The sequence below is a fragment of the Hyperoodon ampullatus genome (assembly GCF_949752795.1).
Source record: "Hyperoodon ampullatus genome assembly, chromosome: 11".
NCBI lineage: Eukaryota > Metazoa > Chordata > Mammalia > Artiodactyla > Ziphiidae > Hyperoodon > Hyperoodon ampullatus.
The window spans coordinates 86,412,881-86,431,967 of record NC_136924.1 but is presented as its reverse complement, the minus strand read 5'-3'; the positions used below and the strand labels follow the sequence as shown (position 1 = coordinate 86,431,967).

General features: G+C 37.4%; 1 protein-coding gene and 1 pseudogene across 3 annotated transcripts in view; one reads left to right on the top strand and one right to left on the bottom strand.

The window, feature by feature from the left end:
* Window positions 1-19,087, top strand: part of PDE3A (phosphodiesterase 3A) — a gene marked incomplete at both ends in the record, with an annotated part of 307,728 nt that overhangs the window by 27,330 nt on the left and 261,311 nt on the right. The gene's annotated exons all lie outside the window — the stretch shown is intronic.
* On the bottom strand, window positions 7,993-9,662 carry LOC307060793 (serine-threonine kinase receptor-associated protein-like; annotated as a pseudogene). Its single transcript has 2 exons — window positions 9,175-9,662; window positions 7,993-8,506 (listed from the first exon to the last, which is right to left on the bottom strand). The product of its transcript is annotated as a serine-threonine kinase receptor-associated protein-like (transcript).

Sequence of the window (19,087 nt, the reverse complement as noted above, 5' to 3'; positions counted from 1 at the left end):
ATTTGGCACACCTTTTACAAATATTCTTTGAAGGCTGCTTTAAACACTCACTGGTGTATTCATCTTAATTTTCAGTCTTGTCATTCCAAATGAGGGAAAATTTTTGTTTAACAATGATTGAATTGGACAAAGGGAAGAGCACATTCATTGTCTAGTTTAAAAGCTTTGTCAGAACCCTCCACTTGCCTTGTCTGTACAATTCTCCCTGAGTCCCATCATGTTCACTTCTGCTTTGAGACATTCATCAGTAGATACTTTGAACACTGATCCTTTCTCTGTCCCAAACACAAGTGAAATCAAGAGCAAGCTTGTAGGTATCATTTTACCTTCTGGAGAACTGTTTCTGTGTTCTGTCATGTGTCTGCCTGAACTCTGTTTTTAAAATAAGGAGCAGGTACCTTGAACCAGGGAGATACTGGAGAATGTCTCCTGATATCTGAAGGAGAGGGACAGCCAGATGCTAACGAATGTGGAGGATGGTAGCTGAGTTCTGGTATAAAAGCTCCTTGACTCCTTAAAATTGTTAATATCTTAATCCCCAGTTTTGTTTCTTTTACTGGTTTGCTGTCTTCCCTATTGTTAATTTCCCCCCAGTATGCTAAGCATTTTTCAGATATCACAACTCATTCTCATTACAGCATTAGAGATACCTATTATTGTTCCTGTCTGAAGCTCATGGAGGTTAAGTAACTTACCCAAGATTTTACCGTTTATCAGATGCAGAGCCTGGATTTGAGTCCAGTTCTGTCTGGCTCTGAAGGCTTCCTGTTTCCATTGCACTAGACAGCAAAGGCATCACCGGAATTTCCAGGGTATAACTTTCTTCAAAGTGATAATCATTATGTCAAGCCCTTCCCTTCCTTTTCTACTCTTGCTGTCCTAGTTTATGGGCACAGCATACTTGAATGGACTATTGTGGGAGCTTCTGAACTGATTTTCCCGCCCCCTTGCTTTCTGAATGTTCATTCATACCTTGCACTGTTGCACTGTATCTTCCCCATGGTCAACTCTACTCACGACAGTAGTTCTGTCGAATGCTAATGTAAAAATCACATCAATCCTTTGATAAAAAGCAGTTTGTAATTCTTAGTTGCCTTTCAAATAAAGTGAACACCTCTAAATTTGGCATTCATGACCGTCTCTCATCTGCTCTTCCTACCCTTCAGCCTTTTCAAACTGCTTGCTTCCTTTGTCACATCAATTTTCTAGCTTATTTGAATTGCCTACAGTGTGATCTTGCGTGCTCTCACGACCCCTCCCGCCCTGCCACCTTCTCTCTCCCTCTCTCTCCTTCTCTTCCCATATGTATATAAGTCTCTATTTTTTCTTTTTTCTTTAGAGACATCAATGGTTTAATGGATAGGGGGAATCTCTATTTTTTGATTCTATTCCTGTTATCACATTATGCCCATCTCTCTAACCTGATCTTCAATCAATGTAAATGAAAAATTTACCCATCTTCTACCTGCTTCCTGATGATCCCAGTTGAAAGTTCTTTCTCCTTCCTGAGTCTCCATAGCACTGTACCAATTACTTTCTAATGGCACTTATATTTTCCACGTTGGATTGTAAATATTTTTATAAGTGAGATTGAGGTCCTTGGCATGGGAGGGATGTCAGTGTATAACTGAGCCCGCTTGTCCTGTGCGCCACAGTGTTTATCGTAGAGCCATGGAGAGGGTCAACAAATGAGAGAGTATCATAAGTTACACGTAGGCAGTGCTTGGAAATTTAGAGAAGTGTACATTTTCCTTATTAAATTTGACAACAATAGGGTGGAATTTGGTGGTTATCTGCATTTTATGGATGGCATTTGGAAGTTTACAAAGATAGGCTCAGGAAGTGTCTATGGAGCTTTGCGTCAGTACTACTCTTGGGAGAGTGGCAAGATGGGAGTCTGAGTTAAGCAGTTTGGAGCTAAAAGGACCCCCAGGGCAACTGAATTCAGGGTTTCTGGACCCTGTTTGTGCCTTGGACTCACCTTCAGGAAATTAAAGATAGTTATTTACCAAGCAAACCCCATCTCCAAAGATTCTGATCTGATGGCCTGAGTTGGTACCCAGACATTGGTATTTTTATTTTTAAATGTGATGATTTTGACAAATATTTCATCATTCCAAATTTACGGAAGAAATTTATGATAGAGATTAATAATTTCTATTATAAACACATTAAACATTTTTGACCCAACCATTCATAGTTGGCCTGTTTTTCTTTTTATAAAATGGACATTCCATTTTCCCTTTATTTCTACAGTATTATCAAAAATTAAGTATTTTCTTTTTTTATTGAAGTATAGTTGATTTACAATATTGTGTTAGTTTCAGGTGTACAGCAAAAAGTGATTCAGTTATGTATATGTATATATATATTCTGATTATATTCTATTGTAGGTTATTACAAGATATTAAATATAGTTCCCTGTGCTATACAGTAAATCCTTGTTGCTTATCTATTTTATGTATAGTAGTTTGTATCTGTTAATCCCACATTCCTAATTTGTCTCTCCCTTCCTTTCCCCTTTGATAACCATAAGTTTGTTTTCTTTGTCTAAGTCTATTTCTGTTTTGTATATAGATTCATTTGTATTATTTTTTAGATTCCACAGGTAAATGATATCATATAGTATTTGTCTTTGTCTGACTTACTTCACTAAGTATAATATTCTCTAGGTCCATCCATGTTGCTGCAAATGGCATTATTTCTTCTTTTTATGGTTGAGTAATATTCCACTGTATTTCTATAACACATCTTCCTAAACCAGTTGTCTGTGATGGGTGCTTGGGTTATTTCCATGTCTTGGCTATTGTAAATAGTGCTGCTGTGAACATTGGGGTGCATGTATCTTTTCGAATTAGAGATTTTGTTTTTTCTGGATATAAAAATTAAGTATTTTCTGATGCTGACTTGAAAAATAGGTCTATGTCCTAGTTGTAAGAGAATAACTCTTCAGAGGCACAGATTTACGTTGATATGATCCTAACTCTGAGCTATCAGAGTTAAGCACTTTATAATGTGACACTCTGGGTCAGCACATTTTTGGGGAAATACAAGCTTTAAATATTATATTTAAAGCTCCAAAAAGGAAAAACGTTTTATATATTAATGCAAATTATTTGTTGAAAGAAAGTTATATAGGAATAGAGAGATAACATGTAACTCCTACTCATTGTAGAGTAATGGATTATTTTTCTCTCTTCTTAAGTAATGCCATCACATGGATTTTTGTCGTTGCTGTAAAGTGGGAACCAAATTTATTTATTTCATTTTCTTAGTGTGTGGGTGTGTACATAGCACGCACTGACTTTAATTAAAATTTTTCTTGCAAGCTCAAGGTCTTCATTATCAACTTGAATTATCTTAAAATGCAGCAGTACAATAACATCCTCAGAGACCATTAAAATGTTTATAGAGATATTTTCTTGATGGTGAATGTCTTAACCTGCCATGCTTCCATATTGTTATGGGTGCCTCTTTAAACTTTTATTCCCTCCCTGATAGTTAGCTATCCTAAGTGTTTAGCAGATATCTTTGATTCTGCTGCAAGGAAGAACTGTAAGTTTGCAGGGAGAGCACTTAGCCACGCTTGTTAACTTGATGGCCTTATTTATTCACAATTGTAGTCAGTGAGCTCTAGATGGAGGCCTGAGGGTGAACAGGCATCTTTCCCTAGTAGGGCAGAGTTTAGGATCTGAGACCACAGTTGTACTTACCATTCAGGGGCCTTTTCTCCATTACAGCTGGATTTACAGCTGTGTTATGAGTGGAAGAGTTTGTTGGAGTTGTTTCCTTAAGGAAATGAAAGCACAACATCAGAATGCTCAAAATGATAGTTCTGTGATAAAGAAGGAAATTAGAAGTATGACAACCTAAATTTTGTCTTTTTTTATGAGACAAAATATCACTTGTCATTTTTATTTCAGGGCTATTTCAAATCTGAGCTTTAAATAACAACAAAAAAAGTGAGGACTATCAATTCTAATAATTTTTTATTTACATTTTTTGGGATAATCAGAAATTTAATCTCAATTATATAAATATGTAGCTGTTTTTAGATATATCTATTTCAAGAGAGAGACCAGATACATGGTAGGCACTCTAATTTTTATTTTCATTTTCTAACTCTGAAATTTAATAATTTAGTCAAAGTTCAATATTTAGCTTTCTACTTGAACTCCCTAAAGTACTATTTCCTTTCAAAGGCTTTTCCTGGAATTTCTCCCTTTTTGGCAGGTAAGTCTGCATATCTAACATGACATCATTTGGCTGGATTCCTGCAAAAGAATAATTTAAGAGACAGAAAAATGTAGGGTGGCTGAGCATTCTAGTGGTAGAATTTTGGGAGAAACTAAGCTAGAGAAATCGTATGCCATATTAATAGGAATATGTGTTATTTTCTTAAACTCCAGTGATAATTTAATAACATTTTTTGTTTCTTTTAATAAGTTCATTAGGTTTATTACTTTGTTTCAGAGGGGAAATATTTTCTCCCCCACTTTTACTGAGTTAACTTTTGGCAAAAGTGACTTAATTATAATTTTGGAGCTTCATCCTGCTTCAAACTAATTGGGTCCTGGACTTAATAAAATCACACTTAGGTAGGAAGCCATATAATTATACGTACAGAACAGGAATGAGACAACTTGGGTGATTTCCAAGTTAAAATATAATACTGTAGGTTCCTTGAGGTAGGAACCACATCTCTTAATTTTTTCTTTATCCTGAATTGAACCTAATAAAGTACTACATGCATGATAGACACTCATTACATAGTTTTTATCGATTTATTGGTTACAAAATAAATGTATTGAAATGTACTGTTTGTCTTACGGAGAAATACTATTTTGGCTTGACTAGTATTTCTTTAATGGAAATCTCCATGTTTAAAGGTTTAACTCTTTGACCTGTCAACCTCAGATCACCTTATTTGTGTATATCTAAATTATTTTCCTTAAGAGGCATGGTTCATATGCCTTGAGCTGTTGACTACCTGCCAAGCACCATTGCTCATCCACATCCTTGCAGCCTATACATTTTTTTGCAGGTGGGGTGGGTGGGTGTTGGAAACTAGCACATACATCCTTTCTGAAGAATATGTATTTGTCTACTGGTGGGCCTCTCACTGTTGCGGCCTCTCCCGTTGCGGAGCACAGGCTCCAGACGCACAGGCTCAGTGGCCATGGCTCACGGGCCCAGCCGCTCCGTGGCATGTGGGATCCTCCCGGACCGGGGCACTAACCTGTGTCCCCTGCATCGGCAGGCAGACTCTCAACCACTGCACCACCAGGGAAGCCCATCACAGACAAAGTTTTCTGCTGGCTTCCTTCCTCTCTTTCCCCAACACTTCTTCTTATTCTGACAAACTTGTATTCGGAGGATGAATATACAGTTAGGTTTTCTGTGTAAAGCTTTGAATTTGGAGCGAAGGAGAGAGAGAAGTGATCGAGGAAATGGGAGAGGAGAAATAGGAAGTATGATCCGGGCTCCTTAGACCACGACTTCTTCTTAATCCTTCCTTTGTCTCTGCAGGAATTTTCTCTCCATCTTTGTTACATCATTTTTCGTTGATTCTCTCACGGGAGGGTCTACTTCTGGGGTTGTCCAGGCCTCGCTCGCTCTCTTTGTGTACACTGTGGTCGGTGTCCATGCCGTTTCCTGGGAGCCCGCCAGCTTCCTTCCCACCTTTATCCTCTGCCAGCCCTCAGGATGACCTAATTTCTAGCCTGCACTTCCTAAAAGCCTGTTCATCCTTCATGCCCTATTTCCAGACCCACCTCTTTCCCCAAACCTCCTGAACCTATGCAGCTCATTCTCATTTACTGGAACTCGCCTTCCTAGCCCCTCACACTTCAACATTTCCTTGCTCTGTTGTGTGGTCTTATTTCCCTGACCACGTCATAGACATCCTGTCTTAAGCATCTTCTCTGACTTACTGGTGTCAGGAGTTAACGCTGTTATAACACAAGGTTTGGGGTCAAGGCAGTTGCTGATCGCCGTCTGTGTGACATAGGGGAAGTTGTTTAGCAACTCTGAGCCTTTTTCTTCATCTGTGGCGTGGGGATTGCAGGTCCTACTTCATAAGGTTATTATTTAGTTTTAAGATAATTTGCTTACAGTATCTACCAAAGTGCCAAGTGTCTAGCAGACACTTAATCTTGCTTCCTTTTTTTTTTTATTTGTACATGGCTGGGCTCAGAATACGTATTCACTGACAGCTTTTTTTTTTGGCAACTAAGTAATTATACTCCAGTTAAATGGCTGGATTTTTAGAAAGGCAATAGAGGCAGATAGGATTAGTTTGTATTTTTTTTTTTTTTTTCGGTATGCGGGCCTCTCACTGTTGTGACCTCTCCCGTTGTGGAGCACAGGCTCTGGACGCGCAGGCTCAGCGGTCATCCATGGCTCACGGGCCCAGCTGCTCCACGGCATGTGGGATCTTCCCGGACCGGGGCACGAACCCGTGTTCCCTGCATCGGCAGGCGGACTCTCAACCACTGCACCACCAGGGAAGCCCTACTTTGTATTCTTAATCTGCAAAGGTAGTAGGTATTCTTAGTCTATAAATGTAGTAGCTCTAAATCTAGCAAGATGAGGTCTTTTGTTATGTCCTATACCTGGTTGCCAAGGTTCCCAGGTAAAGAAAGGGGTTGGCAGTGTTATTGGGCCTAATTTGTTAGATTGGATACATGCAGGAAGATATTTCTGCATTCCCCTGTTCCTTACAACTCAAAGACTCTTGCTCGGAATTAAATTTCTAATTGCTTTTGGAGTACTTAAGTTTAGAGTTTTAGTTTTTGTAAAATTACAGTTGTTTAAAAATTGCTTCCATGTGATTTCCATGTGTCTAGCATTATATCTACATTCTTAGTAACTATTCAATACATGAAGGAAAGCAAATAGTAAATATAAAAAATAGTTTAATTTTTTGTGGAATTTCAGTGTTTCTGACTCCTCTGGTACTGAAGTACAGTATAATGTATTTCCTTACGAGTAAAACTTGATTAGAAAAATCACATGTATAACTTAATACTTTAGAAATCTATAAAACAGTAGGGAATGACATTTAAAAAATTAAACATGTGTATCTGTGTCCCTTTATAAAATACTGGTATAGCACCTATATACCTTAAGTGAAAACTGATATTATAGTTAAAAAATTGATATTCTTAATGATGTTGTATTACTGTGGTATTTACACTGTTGTTTGGCTTTATAGATGTGAGAAAACTCTCGTTATTAATAATTATTAATTATTTCCACATTTTTCTTTGTGGAAAATTGGCTCAAGCTGATTTTAATTTGCAGATAGCTTTTGTTAAAGAGTTGCTTTTCATGTGGGTCATTTTTCTTATTTCAAAGATTAAATGGATTTATAAATAACTACTTTAAAGTAGCATCTGTTCTTATTTTTCTCCTATTTAGAATTTTCCTTTGAAATATGCCATTTTTTTTGTTTGTTTGTTTTAGAGGGATTTTATTTAGACAACTAAAAACAATTAGATGTTCAGAAGCAGTGTACAATGAAAGAGAAATCAAACCAGTTACTTTATCATGTATTCCCCCTCTTCTTTATAACTAAAGCAAAAAAAAACAGCTTTCTGCTTTAAGGGAAAAGTCAGAAAAATAGGCCAATATATTTTCCCTCTTCATAATAACATAAACAGCTACAAGAAATCTACCTGTAATAAGAGAAATTGGATGTTGGTTTGCACATATTCATTAAAAAGACAACAGACTATCGTACTACAAGAGTATAACTCCATCTGCCTTCAGATGATCAACTCCTGTGTTTTCACTTATAGGTATCACCAAGTTGGTTAGTTCCAGCACTGGAGCTAATTCATATTCCTCATTATTTACTGCTCATGTTTGCCTTAAGCAGAGAGTAACTCTGGAGGCTGATGCTTTTCTCTGTTTGTTTTAGCCCATAAGTTGTGTACATCTGCCTGATGCTCAGGCCTTAACTTCAGGAGTTGAACTAGAGATGGAATCTCAATTCTCTGAAGCAATTTCTTCTAGCTCCTCTTCCTCTGTCTCTGGAAAACTGATCTTCGGCTTTGCCAGCTCACCACTATCTTCTTCAAGAAGCACACATTTCCAAAGGCCATATGTTTTTCCTACCACAGTCTGCCATAGTCTCAATGTTCCATCTCCAGAACAACTAGCATAGAATTCTCCATCAGGACTAAACCTCACACAGTGAATGGGACCAAAGTGTCCTTTGTAGGATTCTAATTCTTCTCCACTATTATAATCATACTTATAAAGTTTAAAATCTTCACCCCCTGCAACAAGAAATTCTTTCTCAGGATGAAGAGATGCAGAATTGATGGTTGCAGGAGCTTCAAAAGACTTAATTGGGTCCAAACTTACTGCACTATGAAAAGCAATAGATCATCCATAAGTTATTACCAATATCTCTCCCTCAGGAATATGTTCCATACTGCTAACAGACATATTAAAATTTAGAGATTTCACTTCTGTCATAGTAGCATGATCCCAAAGCCTGAAGAAAAAAAAGAAAAAGAGGACAATAAGGAGGTATTTACTCATTTAAGAAAAACGCTTACAGCTTAAATTACATCTGCAGATTAACCAGTGAAATAACCACAATTGTAAAACAACCTCTACTCCAACTCATAAATTACAGATGATACTAAGAAATTTTGGGATCCTATAAAACATCAAACTATTTGGTAGCTTGTTGGTGAAATCAAAATTAATACTTTAAATATACTTCCCAAATGATTCAGCAAAACTGTGCTATTAAGACACTCCTAATCAATTTCAGCGTTGCTCTAAATAATGGTTCTTACACTTGATTTTTGTGAGTCTGATAGTTATCTTTCCACAGAAAAATACATTAGGTGTCAGCTCACAAAACTGTGTATAGAATTTCAGGGGTTTACTGGACACCCTATGGCCAGACTGCCCACTGACCCGGGTTAAGAGCATCTGCTTATAAAGGTGTCAGTAGTCTTAATTGTCTTGTGAATTCTGCTCTATGTTTATAACGGTAAATGGATAGCTTCAGAAAAATCTGACCCCTGCCCAGCCAAAGTTGTAATGTTCAGACACAATTCTTCCTACATAGTAGTTATAAAAAACTTTCAAATATAAGCTCTAAGGTCAAATATTTTTCAAACTTTAAATTATTAAAGAAAAATTACTTACCGAACAGTTTTATCATCAGCTGAAAGGATCTGTTTATGCTTACTGCACCATAGAGCCTTTTTAATACTAGAGGTATGACCACTGATTTCCTTAGGTTCTGCTTCAGGTTTGTTCAAGTCATATATGCGTAACAGTGTATCCTGTCCCCCGGTTAACAAGTAATTACTATCCTGCATAAAATCCACAGTCTTGACAATGTGTTTATGAACCAGGATCCTCCATTCATCTCCTGAGACAGCATCCCACACATCTGCAGCTGCTGTAGCTGCTTTGGTGGCGTCCTTATTTAATGTTGCACCCCAAACAGCACCCTTATGACCCAAAAATGTCCCAATCCAGTCTCTTGTATCTCCCTGGAGTAGCGTAGGTTTACCTTCTTTGCAAGCGCTGATCAGGAACTAGCCGTAAGGCGTGATGCCACTGAAGGCCAGATCCACCACGGGCCGCGTGTGGCCCGAGCAGGTGAGCGGCGTCTGCCTCATTGCCATGGCGGCTGCGAGCCCGGCGATCTGGCGGGGGAGCCGAGGGTCTTCTGGTCTTTTCCCTCCTCCGTGGCACCGCCTCCGCCTCCTCAAGGCCCCCGCCCTGACTCTGGGGTTGGTCCGGGAAACGGGAAAAGGCCAATCTGGTGGCCCCGAGGTCAGAAAGGGGTTAGGGGTGGGTCAGGGAGTCTGCGATGGACGACCGACCACCGACCACCGTCGAGGAAGGGAAAGGGAGGGAAGGAGGAGAGTAGGGGAGGGGGAGAACCGCAGAACCCGCGACCACGACCCACACCGTCCACACCGGTACCGGCCTGAAATATGCCATGTTTTTATTCTGTAAGATATACAAATAAGTTTTAAAGGAAAATATATAGTCCTGAATGATTATATAATTTATTACTATTCTTTTTCTCATCACAATATTAATTTCATTAAATACATTTCTCATTGTACATTTAGAAAAGAGTTTTCTAAATGCCACAAAAAAATTAAAATCTGTGATAATGTTAATTATTGTACATATCTAATTTCTGCTGCATAATTTCTCAAAGTGGAGTGATGAATCCATTGAGAGTGAGGACTCTGGAAAGTTCTAAAAATGTGACATATTTTCCTTCCTTCTTCCTTTCTCCCTTTCCTCTCTTCCTTCTTCCTTGTCCCCTCTCCCTCCCCCCTTCCTCCCTCCCTTTCTCCTTCTGGAAATGGAACATTTGTTTCTTATGAAATCCTATGTAAATCCAATGAGTGATAGATTAAAACAAACCAACCAGATCCAACCACTGAAGGATGTGGGGACCCAGAGCACCACCCTTTTTCTCATCATTTGAAGTCTAAATGGTTGTTACGTTTATAAGTCAATTACCCAGCTTGAAGCCACAAGCAACATTCTACCTTGAATAATTTATACTTTTTAAAAATTGATTTACAGTGTTGTGTTAAGTTCTGCTTAACAGCAAAGTGATCCAATTATACATATAAATATATATATATATATTTAAAAAATATTCTTTTCCATTATGGTTTATCTCAGGATATTGAATATAGTTCCCTGTAGGACCTTGTTGTTTATTCATTCTATATGTAATAGTTTGCATCTGCTAACACCAAACTCCCAGTCCATCCCTGCCCCCAGCAATCACAAGTCTATGTCTGAGTCTGTTTCTATTTTGTAGATAGGTTCATTTGTGTCATATTTTAGATTCTACTTAAAAGTGATATCATGTGGTATTTGTCTTTCTCTTTCTGACTCAGTAATATTCCATTGTGTATATGTGCCATATCATTTTTATCCATTCATCTTTCATAGATATTTAGGTGGTTTCCATGTCTTGGCTATTGTGAATAGTGCTGCAGTGAGCATTGGGGAGCCTGTATCTTTTTGAATTATTGCTTTGTCCAGATATATGCCCAGGAGTGGGATTGCTGGATCATGTGGTAAATCTATTTTTAGTTTTTTGAGGAGCCTCCATACTGTTTTCCATAGTGGCTGTACCAATGTACATTCCCACCAACAGTGTAGGAGGGCTCCCTTTTCTCTACACCCACTCCATTATGTTATCTGTAGGCTTTTTGATGATGGCCATTCTGACCGGTGTGAGGTGGTACTTCATTGTAGTTTTGATTTTCATTTCTCTAATAATTAGCAGTGTTAAGCATCTTTTAATGTGCCTCTTGGCCATCTATATGTCGTCTTTTCAGAAATGTTTATTTAGGTCTTCTGCCCATCTTTCCAGTTGGGTTGTTTGTTTTTTGTTGTTGAGTTGTATGAGCTGTTTGTATATTTTGGAAATTAAGCCCTCGTAGGTCACTTCGTTTGCAAATATTTTCTCCCATTCTGTAGGTTGTCTTTTCTTTTCTTTCTTTCTTTTTTTTTTTTCTTTTTGTTTGATTTCCTTTACTGTGTAAAAGCTTGTAAGTTTGATTAGGTCCCATTTGTTTATTTTTAGTTTTATTTCTATTGCCTTGAGAGACTGACCTAAGAAAACATTGGTACCATTTATGTCAGAGAATGTTTTGCCTATGATCTCTTCTAGGAGTTTTATGGTGTCATATCTTATATTTAAGTCTTTAAGCCACTTTGAGTTTATTTTTGTGTATGGTGTGACGACATCTTTTAACTTCATTGATTTACATGTGGCTGTCCAGTTTTCCCAGCACCACTTGCTGAAGAGACTGTACTGTTTCCATTGTATTTTCTTACCTATTGTCAAAGATTAATTGACCATAGGTGTGTGGGTTTATTTCTGGGCTCTCTATTCTGTTCCATTGATCCATATGTCTCTGCCAGTACCACACTGTTTTGATTACTGTAGCTTTGTATTATTGTCTGAAGTCTGGGAGGGTTATGCTTCCTGCTTTATTCTTTTTCCTCAGGATTGCTTTGGCAATTTTGGGTCTTTTATGGTTCCATGTATATCTGAGGATTATTTGTTCTAGTTCTGTGAAAAATAGTTTATAATTTTAAAAAATTCTCTATTTCACCAACTGTGGTCACTTCTACAGCTCTTCCTAGAAAATGTTGTTTGTCAGATTTGGATATATTTACTATTACTAGCTTTCTTACTTAAAGATGAACCAGATCTCTTTTCCTTAAAAAATGCTTACCAACAGTTTTAGTGCAATAGATGGAATATGTTTTCTTTTTGGAAATTATCAAGATTGCAAAACCTTTAAAAGATGGGAAAAGTGTTCATATTTGCTTATGATGAATGCTTTCAAAATGAGGTCACTGAATCCAAAATAGTAAACTTATGAATTATTATAGTTGGAAATCATCAGAGAGGCCAGATAAATTTCTTACCCAAAACAATGATTATTCCTATAGTAGTTTTGTGACAAATGTTTATTTAGCCACTAATTGAATACCTTGAATGAAAGAAAGCACGCCACATTCAAATCAATACAAAGAGATGGGTGTAATAGAAAGAGAAGGGAAAAAAATGGTAGGTGATAGATATTTAATTAGTTTGGTTATGGTAGTCATTTCACAATGTATATATATATATATATATATCAAGACATCGCATTGTGTACCTTAAATATATAAAACTTTTATTATTCAATCATACGTTCGTAAAGCTGGGGAAGAAAAAAAAAGAAAGAGAAGGGCTTTGAATCCAAAGGAACATTGGTGCAAATTGTGGGCAAATTAGTGAATTTCTTAGTTTTGGTTTTCCATCTATTAAATGAAAAATTAAATCCCAGCTCTGCAGGTTTGTTGAGTGATAATGTAAACTGATTATGTCTAATACAAAACATTTAATAAAACATTGCTATAGGATGCTTATTTTGAGTCAAAAACTGCCCTGTTGTAACTTTGACCCCTTTTTCTTAATATTTATTTACTATTATTTGTGATAAAGTTAAATAGTGAAAGACCATTGTCATTTGCCTCTTAGGACTCTCAAGTCTTCTCCCCTGACTAAAGGTGTCCATATAATTCAATTGTCCTGTTACCATCTTTCCTCTTTCCTGAGATGCAGTGGTACTTGATGCCTACTGGGGTATCAGGCTACACTTACAGTAGCCATCCTCTGGAAGCCACACTTCTTTGGCATGACCCTGTTATCTTGACTGTACTCGATTAGGCTCAAGCTGGGCAATGAAATTCTGATCCAGTAATTTGGCATTGGGACCAAATGTAAGTTAAGTCAGTCTTTTCCAAAATGCAAAAGCCCCTTTCCAAAACCCCTAAAGGCTAAGGAGGAGAGAAAAATCAGTTTGTGGAAAGAATGAAGCAGATACAGAGAGTGCGGGAAAGGGAGAGAGATCTGAATCTCCTCGGGGCTTTCTTGACTCTGATTCTCCTTCTTCCCTGAGGCTGCACTGTGTTCCTGCCCCCCATTCTGTGAATAACCCTGCCCTAAGCTATATCGAGTTAGTTTCTGTTATTGCATCCATGGTTTTTCATCAAAAGACACTGTTCTCTACGTTTGCGTCTTTATTCCTGTCCTGCACCTAGGTTCTTCAGAACCTTTTTTTTTTTTTTTTTTTTTTACATTCCATATATATGTGTTAGCATACAGTATTTGTTTTTCTCTTTCTGACTTACATCACTCTGTATGATAGACTCTGGGTCCATCTACCTCACTATAAATAACTCAATTTCAAGAATGGACTGGAGGACACAGGGAGGGGGAAGGGTAAGCTGGGGTGAAGTGAGAGAGTGGCATGGACATATATACACTAACAAATGTAAAATAGATAGCTAGTGGGAAGCAGCTGCATAACACAGGGAGATCAGCTTGGTGCTTTGTGACCACCTAGAGGGGTGGGATAGGGAGAGTGGGAGGGAGACGCAAGAGGAAGGAGATATGGGGATATATGTATACATATAGCTGATTCACTTTGTTATAAACCAGAAACTCACACCATTGTAAAGCAATTATACTCCAATAAAGATGTAAAAAAAAGAAAAAGACACTGTTCATTGTAAGACCACCCTAATTCAAAGATATCAAAATGTGAAAAAATGTAACATAACAGTATATTTTAAAAACATCTCTGTTAAATTCTAGGGCTCAGAATTGAACCTGGTGATTGATTCCAAGCCCTTCCTCCCCTCACCCATCAACATGGTGACACGAAAATAAAAACCAGCATATTTCCTGTTCCATCCACAGAGCCTTATCTATTGTCTCCAGCTGCCTGTGTAGCATTTCCATTTAGATGGTCCTATCAAACATATTTGACAATTATGACTCTCTTCCCCTCTGTCAGCCTGGATCCCCTTATTTTATTTCAATTTCCCTCCCTCTTCTAAGTTAGTGATCTAAGAGTCATTTGGAATTCTTTGCTCCTTCTTCCCTTAATCTCAGTCTGACACAAAATTTTGGAATTTCTTTTTCTTTTAATGATTACTTTAATTTGTGGTATAATACACATAATATAAAATTTACCATCTTGACCATTTTTAAATGTGCAGTTTAATGATATTAAGTGTATTCACATTGTTGGGCAACCATCACCACTATCCAGTCTCCAGAACTGTTTTCATCTGAAAAAATGAAACAGTACCTGTTAAACAACAACTCCTCGTTTTCTCCTCCACCAGCCTCTGATAACCACCATCTGCTAGCTGTGTCTATGAATCTGACTACTCTAGGTACCTCATATAAATGGAACCATACAGTATTTGTATTTGTCTGTTTTGTGATTGGCTTATTTCATTTAGCATAATGTCCTCAAGGTTCATCCATGTTGTAGCATGTGTCAGAAATTGGCATTTCTCATGCTGATGTTATTCTTTGACTTAACCTTTGTCTTCTTTCCTCTTTGACAACTGGGGGTCTAAGCCTTTACCACTTTGCCCCTGAGTTCCTGAAATAATGTCTTAACAAGTCTCTGGTGATCCTCACCCTGCTTACAGCCATAAGCTATGATGTCTGAGTCATCTTTGAAAGCGTGGTTTTCATCTGGTCGTTGACCACAGGGTTACCATGAATGGAGCCCCATGGATGGGTTGGTGCAACACAAAGGCTCTGAATAGCCCTTCTTGCTAAAAGCATTACAGTTTCTCTCCTGATATTCCCCATCTAGTGTAGCCCCTTGTACTTAATTTTTGAGTCCTTTGTAATCTAGTCAGATTGTTTTTTTAATCTCTTTACCCTGTGTTTTAATTTATGTATCACTGTTATTCGCCAAGGACCTTCATTTCTGTCAGGTAGTCATTTAACTTCCTCTACAGAATTCAGTGTTTATACTTGTCTCTTCCTCCTTTTGCCTTTTATTCCTTTCATATGAACATTTCAACTTACTTTCCTGACCTATCCAAATACCATATATTCTGTGTAGCTCACTTTCTTCATGAAAACTTCACAACTGCTACAACCCTATTTATAGTTCACTTAGTTACATTCTTACCCTTAAATACATTACTATAGATTGTGTTATACCGGTTAGTAGTCTGCTAACTAGATTTCAGTTTCTTGAAGCCTGATGCTTGTTTTTCCTAGCTCCACTTTAGCAAGCCGAGTGCAAATATGCATTAAGTGGGCAATAAGTATTTGATGTGTTAGTGGCATTTTCATGTTAATAGTACAATAATAGAACACATTATAGGTGTGCTATAAAAGCTTTCACTTTCTTTTTCACTCTTGTTTCTAAACCACCCACGCTTAATTTACTTGCAAGTGCTTTTAAGTTTGAAAACATTTAAGACAATTATTAGTGTTCCTTTTTTCCACAGGTGAGTTATTTGATTTAATTGTTGTTTAGCCCATCATCATTCCAAAATGAGAAGTATTTGATATATCTGTAGGTGATTATCATTAGATACATATACAAGAGAGGGAAAAAACAAACAAAAACCTACCTGAACAATAATGTTGGCACTAGGAAATGGACTGCTATCAGAGCATTTGAATGCTGGACCTCCTATGTAGGTGGGAAATGGGGTATTGTGAAAAGAATCTTGTTTAGTCCTTTTGTTTTTTGTTTCTTTTGACTATTCTGTCTTCCTTAACTCTCATATTCCTTTTCTGAAGCTTAAACTTAAGGTCATTGTTGAGTGAGAAGGAGTATTACTCATAGTTTTCCTCCAACTCAGGTGAATGGGATTTATCATTTTGGCCTTGATTTCCCTTCTTTCTGTTAATATTAAACAGCATCATAATAGCTGTAAAGATCAAATGCTGTAAGTTGAGTGAGTACATGTTTAAAGTCTGTAAATATATTAACTCATACTACCTATGTGGCATCAAGCAGATATGACACAATTCAGTTCAGTAATAATGCATTGAATCACCAGTTGCATCTCACACTAGGAATACAATGACGAACAAAATAACACCATGTTTGCCCTGGTGGATTTTATAGTTTAGTAGGAATATCTTAAGTAATTACAAGTATGTGAATTAAAGGTATGTAGAATACTGATTGCTGTGGGAGAGAATAGCAAGGGATTTATACCTTGTTTATGGGGTTGGTGCAGGCCTTTGAGAAAGTGTTTTTTATTTTATAAATATATATATTTATCTTTTACAAATATAGGGGTCCTTTATTTCATTTCAGTTTGGTTCACATTAAACACTTACTACAAGCTTCTTTAATGTATTATCCATAAAATAATAACCAGGGAAATAATCAGAAAATAATACTAGGTCATCTGGGTTGCGTGACAGTGTGTTACAGTGAGAGGAAGACACCATGGCTGTGTAGAGAATGTGGGTCTGAAAGTCACAAAGCAAACCAAGCTGAACCCTTGGGCAGTTTCTTAAATTCTCTTGACCTTGGTTTCCTGATCTCTCTAGCGGGGACAGTAATTCCTGCCTTGCCCAGCGTAGTATATAAGATACTCTGCCGTGTGTAAAAATGATAGTGGAACCAGAGCATTGAAAATCCAGTTTATTCCAGATGAACATGCATTTCCTGTACCTCTTACCCAAAGGGAATATATTTCAGAATTCATGGTCCAAGGCATTGGTCTCATTCCTGATGTGAAGAAAACAAGACGTAAAATAAGGCCCAGAAGTGCAGTCCAGGAGTATGGAGTAGGTCAGAAATCATAACCCCAATATACTGCTTCTGTTTTGAATTTGCTTTTGTTTTTGCGCCTGCCCCAGGCTTCCTCATTTGTAGAAGCTTTATTAACAGGAACAGAGGAGGAGTCAGTGACAGCTGATCTGTTCCTCTTGTAGAACAAACTAGAGTCCAACTCCAACACAGTCGATATGGTAACTGTATCTTGTGCAAGTATTTTCCTGACCTGATGGAGCTAGTGGTTTCAAAGTGATGCCTGGGGAAACCTGGGCTGATAGCAGAAATCCCAAAGTCAGAATAATGAGTGCTGCTTGAGCACCTACTAAACTACTGAAAGTACTGAAGCTAAATACAGTTGACCCTTGAACAACACGGGTTTGAACTGTGCAGGTCTACTTATACTTGGATTAAAAAAAAAATAAATACAGTACCTGTATTTTCAGTTTACATATCTCTAAGTTAACTAAGTGTGGGGAAAAGTTTGTGTTTGATTAGAGATCACACTATGTGGAATCAAAAGAAATGATGCTATCCAAACTGAGCTTCCTGCCTTTGGGTGGTGAGTCATTTATCAATTCCTTTGTTTTCTGAGGTAGGGATAGCCCATTTTTGACTGCATAGGGACAATATCCCTAGCCCCCCACATTGGTCAGTGGTGAACTATATACATGGAACTATATGCCTATCATACTGAGTAAGGGTTCAGAAAATAACTGGGATATAGGCTGTAGATGAGACACCAAACTGAAGCTAGAGTACAGATTTTGGAATCATCCTTCTACAGATGGCCATGGAGCTGGACACAGTTTCTTGGGGATTTGTAGAAAAGAAGTACTCTTGAAAACACAAATATCTAGAAAGAGGGTAGAGGTACGTTTGGGGGGATAAGTATAGATTTAAAATCACATAACTGGAAAATATCTTGTACATCTGATCTGATGTAGTCAAAATAAAGATGAATTGGGACTTCCCTGGGGGTCCAGTGGTTAAGACACTGTGCTTCCACTGCAGGGGGCACGGGTTAGATCCCTGGTCCAGGAACTAAGATCTTGCCTGCTGTGCACCATGCCAAAATAAAAAAACAAATAAATAAAATAAATAAGTAAAGATGAGTCAGAGGTCCTGTTAGCCTCAGTGATACAGTTTCTGTAAGCCATGGTGTAAAAGTCTCAAGTTTGCCTTTCTAGTGTAGGTTTTTAAAATCCACTTCAGCCTCATACTGGCATTTTTTCTGCATTGAATTATAAATTGTGAGAGTGTATCAATTTCTTCCCTGTGTTTATACTTAACACCCTTTAGGGGTAGCAGAATTAAGATCTCTCTCAGGTAATCAAATTTAAGTATATACATTGTCCCTGCTTATAAAAAAATTATCAAATGAAATAATTCCCTGGACATCTCTTCTAGATTGTTTTCCCTGGTTGCTCAGCCCGGTTCTTCTGTGAGCTTATAAGTGTATCAGGTACTTGCTTTCATAAGCCTTATTTGTTTGGACTGTAGTTGGACCTTCTCTTTTATTCACTGAATACAGAGAAACACAGTGCCTGGCAAAATATAGGTAATATTTGCTGAATGAATGAACCACGCAGATTTCAGAGACTATACATTTTTAAAAGATATTCACTTATTAATCATTTTTCTTTTGGATCAAGTATAGATATTTGTAGGTAGCAGAGACACAATTAAGCTAATGTTCTTTTTTTCCAGTTGCTGTCTTTTCTCATGGTTTGAATTGAGGGCAGCAAAATGTTGGCTTAAAAAAAAATGAGTCTCATAAGCAAATATAAACCATATATAAAAGTGTGTCAAACATAATAAAATTCTGATTATAAAATACTCATTACTCTTTAATCCTGAAGATCAAACATTACAGGGCTGCCAATAAGGTTAATAGCATATTTTTTTAACCCTCCAAAATATCTTTTCTTTAAAGACCTTCTCTTTAAACC